At 37.5% G+C, this 16892-nt stretch overlaps 1 long non-coding RNA gene across 1 annotated transcript; it reads left to right on the top strand.

Annotated features, from left to right (window-relative positions):
• Positions 1-894: 894 nt before the first annotated feature.
• Positions 895-2908, top strand: LOC143881168 (uncharacterized). The gene is made up of 2 exons (XR_013251891.1): positions 895-957; positions 2634-2908. It is a non-coding gene; the product is annotated as an uncharacterized LOC143881168 (long non-coding RNA).
• The last annotated feature ends 13984 nt before the right edge of the window (positions 2909-16892 follow it).

A 16892-nucleotide genomic window follows, 5' to 3' on the forward strand; every position in this document is an offset into this window, starting at 1 on the left:
TTGTATGTGAACTTACCTTTTATAAAGGGCAGTGATAAATTCACCCCATACCATTACGATATTCATCCCCGATTTTTCAAAGTGGACTGTACAGCCCACACCTTAGGATGATCCAAACCGTCCATTTGACGGGCCACAAATACAGTAGAGATGAAAGTGGGCCACAAGCATTGAGTTTTATAGGGTTGGGAGAGCTATTTTTGGCAAAGGAAATAAATATTTTCCATATCTTTTATATTAAAACTAGAAAGATTTATAGGATTGTGGAGAGCTGTCGTTGGCAACGGAATTAAATTTTGTCCATATTTTTTATGTTAAAATTGAAAAGTTTTATAGGGTGTTGTTAGAGAGCTGTCTGTCTTTGGCAAAGGAATTAAACGAGAATCAGATTTTGTGTAATATGTCACCTGTCGTAATCGTGAGAAGATATCTTTCTATTTATAAAGGGCGGTGATAGATTCACCCTCTTCTATTACAATATTCACCCTCTAGTTTTCAAAATGGACTGTACAGCCCACACCATAGGATGATCATCCTATGGTGTGGGCTGTACAGTCCATTTTAAAAACTAGCGGGTGAATAATAGAAGGGGGGTGAATTTATCACCGCCCTTTATAAATAGAAAGATATCTCCTCACGATTACACAAAATCTGATTCTTCGTTTAATTCCTTTGCCAAAGACAGACAGCTCTCCAACACCCTATAAAACTTTTCATTTTTAACATAAAAGATATGGACAAAATTTAATTCCTTTTCCAATGACAGCTCTCCACAATCATATAAATCTTTCCAGTTTTAATATAAACGATATGGAAAATATTTATTTCCTTTGCCAAAAATAGCTCTCCACAACCCTATAAAACTCAATGCTTGTGTTCCCCTCTCTCCTCAACCCAAGATGAAGATTTCTTTTGCTCCTTTGTTGCTCTTGTGCCTTCTCTTCCCCTTTTCCTTTGGTAAAGAATTTCTTATTCTTATTTACTTTTGTAGCATTTTTTTTTTAAAATTTTTTTATATCCTCTTAACAAATTGGAATTTGGAAATGATACCCACACTCTCTTGACTGTGATAGTCCTTAATGTATTGAATTCTTTTGTGATTGACAATTTTGTGATAAAAAAGGGAGTGTAGATAGCATTTTGCTAAATCTTATCTTTGGATTGGAGGTGCGTTTGATTTCAGCTGTTCCTGAAATGTGCCCACTTTCATCTCTTCTGTATTTGATGTACCTAGTGTTGTCAATGAAATTTGCCGGTTTTTTTCAAAATGACATATCTTCGTTACACACTTTTCTAATCAGTTGTAGTCTTGTAGAAAATTGCTAGATCCACAGGTGCCCTTGCAAACAAGAGGGCGAAGGGCACCCCTATTAGCCAACTTTCCAATAGGGGTGCCCTTTGCCCCTTTTTTTGCAAGGGCGCAATGAATCTAGCATTCCTCTCATTTTTAACTGTAGGTCAGTTGTGGAAATACTTGAGCTTTACACATGCGGACAAGATCTACGTTCTAGTTCAATGTCCTATGGGAACCGGTTGTTTGAATGCTCGGAACATGGGTGCGTAAGCCTGGCCGCTGCTACAACTCGCAAGGCGGCTATTGTAACGAGGCTACGGTTGCTCGTCAGAGGTCATGGCTAAACTGGTAGTTGGAAGTCGGGTACAGGTGTGAATGATGTTTGGGTTGAAGCGACAGGTGGTTTACTGGCTTGCTCTCCATAGGCAGGTTTTCGTGCTCGTAGATCTAGGACTGTGAGCAGTACGAGCTGAAAGGCTCCCATACTGTTTGGAGGTAAGGTAAGGGGAAGAAGCGGGGTAGAGGAATTGGTCGACTCATCGAATTTATACACCATATAGCAGTGCATGCACTTGCAGGCCAAAAAAATTGTGGGCCCACATTATTTGGGCGATCTAAACCATTCATTTGTTGGGCCATGATGTACGTAGGGGTTTTCTCAGAATATCTTCTCCAAACCATTCATTTGTTGAGCTATGATTTACATAGGGTGTGCCCAGAATATCTTCTCCATAGGATGATACTAGCCAATTGATCCGTGGAGGTTTTTATATTGTTTCGTCAATTTTAGAGGAAATGATAGTTACGCTCCTTTTATCACGAAGGACACCCATTTGCCAGTGTACTTCGCAATCAAAGCCACTAGATTTTTCTAACATAAAGTACATTAGCCCCCTTTTTGCCATTAATACACTGACGCTGGGTGTCCCTGGTGATCAAAAGGGGCGTAAATATCACTTCCCAGTTTTAAAACTCCAGAAATCGAAGGGTTAGGAACATCCTAGGGAGAAGATTTTCTAGGCACACCTTATCTACATCAGGGCACAACAAATGAACAGTTTACATAACCTAAAAATGTGGGCCGGCTGCACTGCATGCACGGCTATCCACCATGCTAGGACACACCAAATGGGCGGTCCAAATTGAAATGGAGTGTGACCTAGACTTAGAAGGTATGATTCAAAAAGCACTACAAAAAGGATCTGACCGGTAAAGGGATCAGAACGGATCCTGCCCTAGGCAAACTTTATCCAAGATGGATTCATCCAATTTTGTATGCTTGCCAAATAACCCTTTATAGATAGATGTGATTAATCACTGTTTTTTCTGACATGGACAGGTGGCAGCAAAAATGGTGAGCCTCCCAACCCCAGCCCCAGTCCCAGCCCTGAGGCAGACTGTATACGCACCCCGGTCGACGTCCCCGATTGCTACTTATTCTGTGAGAAAAAATGTCGATACGTATACGGTTCAGAAGCACTCTTTACCTGTGAAGCCCACAGCAAAAACTGTGTTTGTATCTATGACTGTCCAACACAGAGCTAAATTAACTCTTACGTCTCTAGAGAACTTTCTCTTTAAATAAAAAAAGGCTGATATGCCATCAGTTTGTTATTTGCTCTTACAATTCTATAATTCTATTACACGAAATTTTAAGAAAGGAAAACACTTTGAAAACGGGATTCCATTTGGAAAATAAAAAGGGGACTGAAATTAACCTTGATTTGACCCTTTTAAATGCGTGTTTATTGCTTTTATGGGGATTTGAGCTCCCTCCATTTGTCTTTTAGTAGACATGGCTCAAATGGTTGCTGCCCATATTTTCCCCAAAACGGAATCCCGTTTTCCTAGCAGTGCTCTTTTAGAAAAGTTTCGAAAATATTTTCTTCCCTCAAAATTTCATAAGGGCTCTTTGTAGTTGACCTTCAGCTGTGTTCGTGACCGCTTATTGTACAAAAAAAGGCCCGAGGTTTTTACACCGACGTTTTAGAGAAACGTCGGTTTATCCACCGTCACTAAAGGGTTACACAGACGTTTACTAGAAACCGTCGGTGAAATAACTTATAGCAACAGTTCCGAGAACATTCACCAACGTTTTATTGTGAACGCTGGTAAATATGTATTTTTTTTAAAAAAAAAATTCAGTAATGAATAAACCCCGTACGTATAATAAAACCCAAATAGGATACATAAACGAGAATTGAGCATCCAATTATCTATACACCATGTATCGTTCTCTAGTGCTTTCACACCAAGTGTATTGGTTCGATGACACAACACTTTTCCCTTCTTTTTATTCAAGAGATGTTCTCTCTTACCATGTTCATCTGCAACAACCGGCACTTCAAATAGTTGGGGCACTCCTTGCTGCCCACTGCAAACAGTCAAGAGAGTGCAACATATAAATACATCAACATGTTTATCAGTTACATACAATATGTATAAGAATAATACTGGTTGAGTAGGGCAACGAAAAGTCTAGAAGATCATAGCACAAAGATAACGAGTCAAATTGGAGTATCAAAGTAACAAATCCTTGGAGACAACAAATACCAATCTATAATATGTTCTTATTACTCTAAGCAGGCTTAGTCAATGTAGTATCACTAGCATCCGGCACCATGCTATGCATGGGTGTAAATTAGTGGGCTCCAACTTATAAAACCATGAAGGGAAATGATATTCCCTACCATAACACGAGTTATAAAATGTTGGTCCAACCCCATGTATGCATGAGATGTAAAATGGTGGCCGGACATATGCTGTGAATGTGCCCAACCCCCTCCAAAATGATGTGCAAAATGGTGAGCCCTGCCCATGGATGGGTCTGGATGGAGATGATGATACCCACCCATCAAAGATGCATAAAATTGGGGGCAGGCCCCACATCACATAAAAATGTGCAAATGATGAGCCCTAAGCATGCTTTGGGTGGAGACAAATGAAAGCCTTACATGTGATCTATGAAGGATTCGATGCCCTTTATGTCATGTTGGATCCTTTCCATTGCCTTGAAAATGGCCTTCTGTGAAGATAAGCAAATAAAATGGCCTTATCTCCCACCTAACTTTGCAATGGATAGAAATATTGACTTCAAAACACACACCTCTCTCAAACAAAATTAGAAATAAAGAATCATTAAAAATGAAGGCAATAAAATTTTGGCTTCAAAACACACAATAAAAAGATATTGCAATACACATGAAAGAAAATTGTAAAAGAAATCTAGACCTCTTGTGGCACTGCGAAAACACATCCATTGAAGAGCTCTAGTATGGCGGTGTTGCTTCATTGGTTTTCCCAACTAAAAAAAAAAAGAGAGTAAACTCAGAACAGAAACAAATATGTAAAAATAAAATTAAAAGACACAATGAAAAACAAATATGTAGAGGTTCTTAATCATACGTGACCTTGTATGCTGTTAGCTGCAATGACATCCTGCAAAATATAAATAATATTAAACCCTGATACCTAAAACTCATTGAGATAGATAAGCTTGAGGAATAAATTGCAAAGGTATATATTAGCTCTTTCCATTCAATCAATCAAAAGAACATAAAAATGAATAAATCAAATGTATTGAACATACATAAATTTTTGCGGAACTGGGTATGTATAGCAAATCAAATCAAATACTTTAGAACCATATCAATGATCATGGGAAAATGGACTCCTGCTTTGAATATTTTTGTACTCTGGCAAAGTGAACCCTTACCAGTACCATGTCATTCCCATGCTTCCTATCTGAAGTTAATCTCCGAGTGAAACAACCATGGCAGAAGTCAGAGATAGTAATCAAACCGCACATACGCATAGCAGTTATGTGATCTCTTGGCCATATATCACAGTTGGATGGTTAGGGTGATCCTATTAGAACAAATTTGAGTAATTTGAGAATATCTTCAATGACATAGTCAACTCAATATACAAACAATACAACACTGAAAAAATATAGATTGAAATAGAAGAAAGTTTGCCTACCTGAGTTTCTAATTGCTTGGAAGAAATTGAAAGCACCCATAGTCATTGAAAGAATCTTCATGTGGTGTATGTCCAATCATATGAATTGAAAGTATCTTCATGTGGTGTATGTCCAATCATATGAACTGAAAGCACCCATTGAAAGCAAAAAACTCCTATCTTTTTGGGCCATTGTAACATATGATACAATTGACCAAGCTTTAAGGAAAGGAGAAGTCTAAATTGGAATGCTATTGTAAGACAAAAAGTTACAAATATGGTCAAAAATCAAAATGTGTTCTAAGACATAAGGATGAATAAGTCAAATACAATATAAAAAAAAAGGAGGCAACAAAAGCTACAAATATAATAAACTCTGACTCAAGATAGCCCATGAAACATTAACTCCGAACTGAATAAGTAAGAAACATAAAGACACTGTGGCTCAGGCCCTGTGGGTTGATCTAACCTGATAAAAAAAAGGGAACACAAACAGATAACGAATCAAAAATCACTATACTTGTTAATGTAGTTATTATCATCAACAAAATTTCATTCTGTCCTCGTATATCAATTGATTACCAAGAAGGATGGCCAAGCGATTTCTCATCCCACAGCATCTCCAATAAATTCATAGTGTTCAGTTTCTCTTAGCAAAGGCTCTTTTGGCTACAATGCAACCGTGATTTGGACCTCAGTGAAAAATTGTCCTAATGGCTAGCCCTCAACTAGATGTGTCGGATCGACGCTCTTACGAATGCTGCGCGCCACTTTAACCACGTCATTTCGAATGCTTAATAAAGTAACTTTAAAAAATAAACAATGATCAGGAATAAGAAAATAAGCAGTTATTTATTAAGAAGAAAACCAAAAAATGATTTATATTAAAATTTAATGACATTTATACCCGATCGTCAGGGAGATCTCTGTGGCTGCCAGAGGAGGTTGCACATGAGTGTGACGGAGTCGGATCATCGGGTGGCTAACATATAACAAGATAGATACATAAAAGAAATAGTGAACTAAAAACATAGTTACTGAAAATAATTAATGAATTATATTAATATTTTGGACACCCTGGAATTGAGCTAAGAGTGCTAACAACCGTCGTTCCATATTGGCCTGATTTTGTTCCATTTGGGCCTTCTTCTCTCTCATACCTGTGGGACCCTTGAGGCGACTGCGGGCGGGATGAGACCCTGCTAACTTCGATCTCCACATGAGATGGAGAGCTCTGTGTGCCTCTCAGTGGTGTCCTCACAGTATGAGCAATGGCGCGCGATACCACTTGATTTGGGGTGAAGACCCGAAACCAAGTCGTACCTGAATAAATGCCCTACACAGATCGAAGTATCTGATGGGAAACTAATGACTAGAGTCGTCATCCAGGATGAAGGCCTGGAACCCATAAATGAACTCTGTGTATATGGATAAATGCATGTCCCATAATGAATAGGTCCGTGCCTGGTTACGAGTGGGGAAGGCATTAGGCACCGCACTCGCCCGAGAAACTCGGTCTCTAATGCCATTTTTATTAATTTTAAAGAATTTTGGGCAAAAATATGAGATGGGAACAGGCATCCCCGAGAAGACGACCTATCTACAGCATACATAGCTCGGGGATGAGCAATCACATCCACAAAGAAAGGAAAACCATCCATAACCTAAGGAGGGTTGATATCAGTTCCACACAACATTGGTAGAAAAACTAGAATCCACAGTCTCCCCCTCTTAAATATACAGACCATATAATACAGAATAAATCCTCACATCTCTCATGGGGAGGCGGGAAAGACTAGTGCAATTCTAATATCATGTGACCCTGATACCCGACTAGTGCAATTTCAATATCATGTGACCCTGATACCTGTCTTCACTACAGCCTAGCAAATATCATCTAAGTAATGTAATAAACATCCACATGTTACAGCTAAGCAGATAATCAGATATCAACAGATGATGAAAAAGAGATAATGATAAAGAAAGTAATAAGCAGGTATCATGTATTAGCAAATATAATAAGCAGGTATCATGTGTTAACAAATATAATAAGCAGCTATCAGCATATGATGATAAGAGCTAAGAACCAAATAATACTACAGCTAAGCATGTGAGTAAGCATGTGAACAGAGTAAAAAAGAAACAACCAGTAGCATGCAAGCAAATAAGCAAGTATAAGCATGTGATCTGAGTATAGATATGTAAAAGAATAGTCATATGCTACAGCTAAGCAAATAAGCATGTGGTCTAAGTATAGCTATAAAAATTGATCAATCAACAAATCAAAGAATCAATAAAAAGATTAGCAAAAGAAAAGGGGCTCGATAGGCTAGAGAGGGCAATCATCCTTGCCTATCGTCTGTGTCCAATAAAATCAACTCTCATGAGAGCGTTGATCATATAGTGCCGTCGACAACCTTTTCTTCCTTGTTATTGTGAAAACTGTTTTTTCTTAGGTTGTTGAAAACTGTTTTATTAATTTTGAAAACAAGGTTTTGAAAAGATTTTGTTTGACTGGACTTGGGAGGACCCAAGCTGCCTACGTACCCTGTGGAAAGGGATCAAGCCAACGTAGTTCGGAAACAGCTTTTCGAAATACGTTTTTAGTATTTTTAAGTCTTTTTTGTGACTTTTTAGCATTTTTTAAATGTTTTTGTAGTTTTTATGTGTTTTCACCCTTTCGGCTAAAGGGAACTTATAAGATTGACATCCATGATCCACTGATTGTCAGAACGTCGATACTAAGGACAGAATCCCTGAACCTAAAGGGAATCCCACAACAAGTGAACTAAAGTCCCTATACGTTGCTAAGATCCAAGGAGAAACGAATATGACAAAATTTAATAAGACTGAGCTAGTCGCTAAGAGAAGGGGAGACAATGGAAGGCTCCGAGTATCCTCATCATCACCCTAATCTAAGGGGATAGATCTCTAAGCTAAATGACAGAATCCTAGACTAAAGGACAGACTCTTAGGCTATAGGACTGACTCCTAGACTAAAGGACAAAATTTGACTCATAGACTAAAGAATAGACTCCTAGACTAAATGACGGACTCCTAGGCTATAGGACAGCCTCCTAGACTAAAGGATAGACTCTTAGGCTATATGACAGACTCCTAGGCTATAGGACAGACTCTTAGAATAATGACTCTAAGAAGGGGAAGCAGGGTGCTAACTAGACTAAGCAAGTCTCCTAAGAATAAAAAAGATATCAGGGGAGTGAATTATAAATGAGACTAAGTCAATCTTCAAAAGATATTCTAATGAGACATGGCAAGTCTCCTAATAAGGGTAGGTTCTAGGTATCCCTATCATAGCCCCTACAATGATAAATCAAAACAGTAGACTATAGTCTCAGAAGCTCCAACTACAACGAAAAGACAAAGGTATAAAAAATTGTGTCTGAACTCAAAATGATATGTACATGGTAAAACAAGATAGACAATAAATTTTATTAAGATTCAGAACTTCAGGGATATGAGAATTAGATTCCTTACACTAAACAACAATGTATACAGATTTGATATATAGCCATTGAATCACAACTGTACTAAGAGACCTATTACTAAACAAATTATAAATGCCTTAACTGAGAAGGATTAGTAATTATTCGTCTGGAGCAATGCATACATTAACAATACTATCCCTGTTTAACATTATCATGTACTCATCTACATCAATACAAATAATATGACCACCAGCTAACCAGCAAACAAGTAAATTATACTTATCCTCAACAAATCAGTAGGGACATTAATTTTATTCCAGAGATAACATATATTTCACTCAATGAATGTAAAACAAAAAATAACAGCTCAACATTATCATTGCAATATAATAGTTCAAATATTCATTCACCAGTCCTAAAACATCAAATATATCAATCAATTGATTTGATAACTATAAAACAGGAAATCATGGAATTATAGTCAATTCATCAATGCCTATGTAAAATCATAATATTACTACAGACAGATCAAGAGAAAAAATCGAAAAACTAACCATTAACATTATCATTATTCAAACATAGCATTATCGACTGAAATAGACTATCATTACTTTACTTTGTTTTACTCCAACAATCTTTTGGTTCTATTCAATCAAATAAAGATAAGGAAATGTGAAATTGATTACACAAGGTGACTGTGGATTTGATGCAAAACATATCTCGAATCAAGGCAACACAAGTAAAGATAAACAATTTTGATCAGATAACATCTTGCAAACATGGCTACCAAATAATTGACTTATTAAGAATATCAATTTATAAATTCATTGATAACCACATTTGTTCAAATTCTCAAAATTATAAATCCACAATAAATAAGAAAGAGTTGAATCAACAGTAGATGAAACCCTATGAGCCAATGTATTAATGTATGATCGAGGGGTAGTACATCCAACCAAATTGTTATAATTCGATTAAAATTATCATATATGAGAATAAAACTAGTTCATAACACATGAAGTTTTTCCAAAACAAGCTTTTTCAACCACAAAGCATCCATTCATTCAGGCTACTGACAAGGAGAATGAAAATGACATTATCCAATTCAAATAACTATATTAACCTCCATTGTCTTTTGATGTTAAGAAGACTAAAACATGACCAAAACAATCAGGTTCTAATTGTGGTCCACAAACATATGCAAAATATGTCGGAACAAACAACTCTCTTTCTCTCTCTCTTTAAAAAAAAAGCTAAAAGTGTTGACACTACTATGCTCTGCAAACTCCACTTTGTAACCTTGACTTTTAACTTCCACAGGACTACGATAAATTTGAGTGAAAGTGATCGGATGTAGTATAATCAGACTAACAGATTTTAGAGAGTTCCAAGATGACATTCATTAGTTCTTCAAACAAAACAGTGGTCTATGGCGATTAATTGCTTCAACTATGCATGAGTGAGTTAAACTTTAAGTGAAAATTTCTAATAATCTTTTTATCATGCAGAAACTCACAAACAAGATGAAAAACTCTATCATCAAGATGAATGGCAACAATATAACTATTCCATGAGACCAACTGATTCACATTTTCTACTTAAAGACTTTTAACAAATATCTCTTATGTGCACTTCTAAGGATTATAACAAGAAAGTAGTATGGGAATCTTTGTACTAGTATAACAACCTAAAATATAATGAAGTCAATTCTCAATACAAATGAACTAATCAATACTTTCAACAAGTAAGTAGAGCTAAGATTGGCCTACATTTTCTAAAATTTTTGGATGTAAAAACTATTAGAAACAACCATCATACTAAAGACTAAGTTGATAAATCACACTTAGTATCTAAACATCATCATTACAAAATCAAAATTGAGTTGAATTGCATTCAAGTATATATACTGACAAATCAAAATTTTCTCACAACTGGTGATGAAAAAAATTACTATGAATTGCAAACGAAATTATCATCATATATCATTAACAGATTTATCAAGACAAGTCCATCACAATTCTTAAAAAAGTTACTACGGGTTTCAAGAAAATTCACATTTAAACAACATCAACTAAGCATCACAAAGAGAATTTTCATAACTTATAAAGAATTACTTCAAGTCCTAATCGAATTCACAATCATATGTCATCAAATAATCAGCACAAAGAAGAAATTTCTCAACTAATGAAGAATTACCAAAGGCTTTAACCAAAATAACAACTATACATCCTAAAAAAACTATTACAAATCATGAGAAATAGTAAAATCAAATAGAGTTTATGAAGAATTAAAGATCTATTACCCCCTACTTCTCTTCTCTTCTCAACTGTAAAAGTCACTACGAAAATGAAAGTACAACCTGATCTTGCTGATTATGATCATATTCTGATATCACGAACGGGAAATCACCAAAGATTGTTGAAGCTGAAGGAGTAATTACCAGTTATGAAGCAAATACGTCAGAGATGATGATGTCTTCAAAGAATACTTCTTCGTATTCTTCAGATCTGAGGTATTACCAAAGGATCTAAGAAATTCCAAAGAAATTCAAGAAGTTACAAGGAAGATCAGCTTCCAACAATGGAAAATAAGGAGGTTATGAAGAAGATGAGGCCGAATCTAAGATTCTTGAGGTTGAAGAGGCATATGTAGGTTAGGTCTAAGGTTTGAAAGTGGAAATTTAGGGTTTGATCTCGAGCTAGGGTTTCAGATGAGAATAAAGAACATATCTAAAGTTTTAAGGTTGAGGAGATGTAGATCTAGGGTTTTGAACTTTGATCTAAGGTTTCTAGTAGGTTTTGATGATGAAGAAAGGGGTAAATCTAGGGCTTAAGGTTGCAAAATAATGTTTGAGAGTGTGAAAGAAAGAAATAATGCAAGTAAAGGTTAGCAAATGAAGAAGAAAGAGGCTTGGTATGAGCTCCGACGAATTCGCTGGAGAAGGTGACCAGAGGGTGAAAAAAAAGGATTCTCTCTCTCTCTCTCTCTAAGCAAGAAAAGAAAAAAAATGAGAAATGAGATTACAAACCTACTATTTATAGACTTTGAATTAATAATGACCCCCCAAATTGACTTGGGACAACCACCTTGTTAATTTGTTTCAACTATTGTTTTGTTACATAGGGTGGTCTTGATTAAGATGCTTGATAAAACATCAATCAATAGGCCTATAACCTTATATTTTTGATCTGTTTGTTTAAGGCATGGTCCTTACAGATATCTGGGTAAGGGTTATGGTTACAATGGGGGAAGGTGTTAGGCAACCCTCGTGCCCTGACGAATCTGGTCTCTTCACTTAGTTTGGCATTTTTCAAAGGATTTAACCAGGATAACTTATCTTTTTATCCTTTACTTCGATTATGCTTAATTCCAGGATGTAAATAAAGTAAATTTATAAAAAAGACCAAAAATAAGCTGTAGTTATCTTGATTGAGATCGTATGTTGTTACATGAGTCCTGGAAGATCTCGCAACTGATCACAATCAGGTTAACTGAAAACTAATGGAAAAGACAGTACAAAAAGTAAAAGAAAGGTAGAGGGATTTATATCATAAGTTCTGAGGGCAATGTGAGCCAGAGATCTTAATGACGTCACCACCTCGTACCTTACTTTGTAAAGGAAATTACATAAAGCTGATAAATAAATGTAAATTTACCAGAATTAGAAAAGTAGGCAGAGTAACTGCACTATCTTGAAAAGAGGGATTCTGAAGTTGTAGAGATTTCGGTGGTGTAACGGTGCTGTGTTGAAGAAGGGACTTCGGGTTTTGCCAAGACTTCGACAGAACAACGACGCTATTTAGATAATAGGACCTTAAGTTCTCCAAAATTCGGCAGCGCAACGGTGCTGTGTTGATGAAAAGGTTTAGGGTTTGTCGGATAATCGGAATGCAAAATATGATTTGTGCATGTGTTTGCATAAAAATAAATAGGTAAGCCTAGGTGCCTCCCTGGGCATTTTCGCGCAATTGGTGGCAATTTTGAGCATTGGCTCTTGCAATCCCTGCAAAATAAGCATATGGTACTGGAAAGTAAATCTAACACTTGTTTATTTTGCACGTTAGGAGCGTCCGCAAATTGCGAAGTGTTCGCAACTTGCGGATGCCTCTAAAGGCGACATCGGGTTAAGGATAACCCTAATAAAGGCGTAAAAAGCCAAGTTATTTGGTTGAATTCTTCGAAAATGCCAAGTTAAGTCAATATAGAGCTACAACCTTTTTTGATTTTGTCTGCTGAAAGAAATTAACATGTAAATCCCCAGCATAGTCACCAGTCTGTGGGAGCCGATTTTTTCTCGCGTGCGTGAGGTGGCAGGAGATAACCACATCGAGTTCTTTGGAAGTGTTAGTTTGATTTGCGTTTCTTGCGGACTTGGGACTGAGGTCCTAACTTTGTAAGAAAGAGAAACTCAGAGTCGCCACCTAGGTTAGGGCCTAGGACCCATGCCTGTTCTTCTAATGAAATGGGTAGCGGTACTTGAATTTTGTTGGAAGAATAGTAACCAAAGGGGTTCTTTTGCTATGGGCTTGGAACCTTATATTTTTGCTCTGTTTGTTTAAGGCATGGTCCTTACAGATATTTGGGTAAGGGTTATGGTTACAATCGGGGAAGGTATTAGGCACCCCTCTTGCCCAGACGAATCCGGTCTCTTGACTTAGTTTGGCATTTTTTGAAAGATTTAACCAGGATAACTTATCTTTTTATCCTTTACTTAGATTACACTTAATTCCTGGATGTAAATAAAGTGAATTTACAAAAAAAGACCAAAAATAAGTGGTAGTTATCCTAAATGAGATCGTATGTTGTTACAAGAGTCCTGGAAGGTCTCGAACTGATCACAATCAGGTTAACTGAAATCTAACGAAAAAGACAGTGCAGAAAGTAAAAGAAAAGTAGAGGGATTTATATCATAAGTTCTGAGGGCAATGTGAACAGAAGATCTTATGATGTCACCACCTCGTACCTTACTTTGCAAAGGAAATTACATAAAGCTGATAAATAAATGTAAATTTACCAGAATCAGAAAAATAGGCAGAGTAACTGCACTATCTTGAAAAGAGGGGGTTATGAAGTTGTAGAGATTTCGGTGGCGTAACGGTGCTATGTTGACAAAGGGACTTCAGATTTTGTTGAGATTTCGGTAGAACAACGACGCTATTTAGATAATAGGGCCTTGAGTTCTCCAAAATTCGGCAGCGCAACGGGGTTGTGTTGACGAAGAGGTTTAGGGTTTGTCAGAGAATCGGCGGCGTAACGACGCTATTTTGACAAAGGGTCTTCGGGCTTGCTGAGATTTCGGCAGAACAACCGTGATATTATTGAAAATAGCTCGTGGTTCCGCAAAATTCGACCGAACAACGGCGCCATTTGGAGGATTTCGCTCTGAACCTTCGGTATTTCGGCAGAATGCTGACGCCCGTTGTGAGCTACCTAGAGTTCTCTACTTTCTCTCTCTAGAAACAAAGTAACTAGGGTTTTTTTTTCTGGAAATTTAGTAGGGGTTTGAACTGGCCAGAAGGGGGGGGGGGTGAAAATATCACTAAAAGGAGAGAGAGGGGGGGGGGGGGGATCACCACAACCATTCCACCCTCAACCCCGCCTCTATTTCTCGGACATCATATCTCGGCCGCTGCGCAATCTTGTATTTTCTCTGTCTCGAGAAATGTGATTTTTCATCTTTTATTGGTAAGTTTCGAATGTCCGTAACTCCTCTGATTGAATTCCGAATCACACACGGTCAGATCCATTGGATTCCTAGTTCTGGGGACTTTCCAATGAATCTAATATCGCTTGCTTTTGGGACATAAAGTGTCCTTTGGGTAAAAATGAAAGGTTTTAATTCAAAGTTAACTTACCGATTGAAATGTTGTGTGAAAACGGGTTTACCGATTTATATAAAAGGCTGGTTTTGTGCAAAAACAGGCTTTCGGTTGCCGAAAAGGCAGCTGCTGTGTAAAAATAGGCTTTCTGGTTGCAAAAAATGGCTTTCAGAAATCGTTTCTTTTCGAAAATAACCTAAAGAGAGATTGAGAGAAACTGAACTGGTGCTCTAGGACTCGTCATAAGGTTCTTCCTCGCGACACCTATCATTAGTATCACCTTGACAAAATTGGGTGTCTACAGTAATGTACCAGTCACCTAATCATGCTTCGTCCACTAAATGAATAGGTAAATACACCATAATATCAAAAAAGCATGGCAGGAAGATCTTTTTCATATGGCAAAGAGTTAATGTGATTCTTTTTTTAAGTTTGTGTGGTCACCCGCTTTAAGCATCTTTGAACATAACTCCCTGAAGAAGCTGCATAGCTCAATCAAAACTGAGCTGACATTCTTAGGCAATGTTCTTCGCACAGCCACGGGTAGTAACTGTTGCATCAACACATCGCAATCATGTCTCTTCAAATGTGAAATCTTGAGTTGTTTGATATTCACACATCGGGAGATGTTAGATGAATAGCCATCTAGAACTTTGATGTGCTTCAAGATGCTACAGAAAACATCCTTTTCCTTTGGAGACATTGTGAAGCATGCTGGGGGCTAGTATGTTTTGTTGTTTGTTTAGTAATTTGGTGAAGCGTTCTCCTTAGTTTCATTTGTCGTAAATCTAGTCGCGCTTTCACACCGTTCTTACTTTTTCTTAAATATTCAGTAACGTCCCAATTACATTGTCATGTACATTCTTCTCAATGTGCATCACATTTAGATTGTGGCGCAACATGAGTGATTCTCAGTATGGGAGACTGAAAAATATGCTTTTTTTCTTCCAACTATGTTCCTTACGAGGCTCTTTCTTATTCTTCTCAATAGCAGAAGTAGAACTCGCCTCGGCTTCACTTGCATTCTTTTTACGTCTCCTCTTCTTCCCACGAGTAACTGCCTCCTTCCCATTGGTCTCGGCCTCCTTCCCATTGGTATTTGCCTTCTTTCCCTTGGTATCTTTCTTCTTGCCAAGGATAACGTTAATATTTTGTAATTGTTTTAGTGCCTGGCGCCCTGGCAGTGACCTTAGAGCTGGCCTCCTTTCCTCTGTGCCATCAAAACTCGACTTATCGAATATGAATTTATGCTTTGCGGGTAAAAATCGTCGGTGGCCCATGTAACATTGCTTCCTTCCATAGTGTCTTTACAGGAACATGTGTCTTTACAGGAACATGGGCAAGCAAGTTCGCCTTTGGTTCTCCATCCTGATAGGTTAACATATGCAGGAAAGTCATTAATCATCCACAACACAGCTGCATGCATCTGAAACATCTCATTCCTTGAAGCGTCAAATGTTTGGAAACCAAACTCCCATAATTCTTTCAGGTCTTCAATCAAAGGCTGTAGATAGACATCTATGTCATTTTCAGATCCAGATGGTCTAGGAATAAGCAATGAGAGCATCATGTACAATTGTTTCATGCACATCCATGGTGGCAAGTTATACGGAATAAGAACAACAGGCCACTTGTTGTGAGCAATACTCATCATCCTAAAAGGATTGAACTCGTCACTTGCTAACCAAAGTCTCACATTACGAGGATATGAAGAAAAGTTCAGATATCTATTGTCCAAATCCTGCCATGACGGGCAGTCTACAGGATGCCTAAATATACCATCATTTGTTCGTTTATCATCATGCCATGTCATGAAAGAAGCTGTTTTCCTCGACATATATAGCCTCTCCAATCATGGTTTAATTGGGAAGTGACGCGGACTCTTAGAAGGAATTTTTGAATTTTTGAGTCTTTTCTCGATGTATGAGTTATTGCATCGTTTGGAAGTAATGCATATGTCTTCCAACTGGAAGCCCCACATATACGACATACAGACTCGGTGGCATCTTCCTTCCAAAACAACATATAATCATTGGGGTATGCATCTATTTTATCGTAGTGGAGGACCAAATCCCAAATGATCTTCTTTGTTTCATAAAATGACTCTGGCAACGATTCTCCCTGAGGAAATGCCTCCTTCAACAACTAAAGTAACATGGTGAAAGATTTTCTAATCCATCCATTAAAACACTTTATGCGAAAAAAGTTGAACAACGAAAGACAATTTTGAGAGCTTGCAGCCTGAGTATAATTCCTGCTCGGCGTCCTCTAATAATTTGTAGAATTTCTCAACATTTGCATTAGGCCCCATACTACTTGTTTGAGCCGGCCTTGCCCCATCATCTTCTAGCACATTGTCCTGATTATTGT

This window comes from Tasmannia lanceolata, unplaced genomic scaffold (genome assembly GCF_043159265.1).
Source record: "Tasmannia lanceolata isolate RefF3 unplaced genomic scaffold, GAP_Taslan_0.1 ptg000007l, whole genome shotgun sequence".
Classification (NCBI taxonomy): Eukaryota; Viridiplantae; Streptophyta; class Magnoliopsida; order Canellales; family Winteraceae; genus Tasmannia; species Tasmannia lanceolata.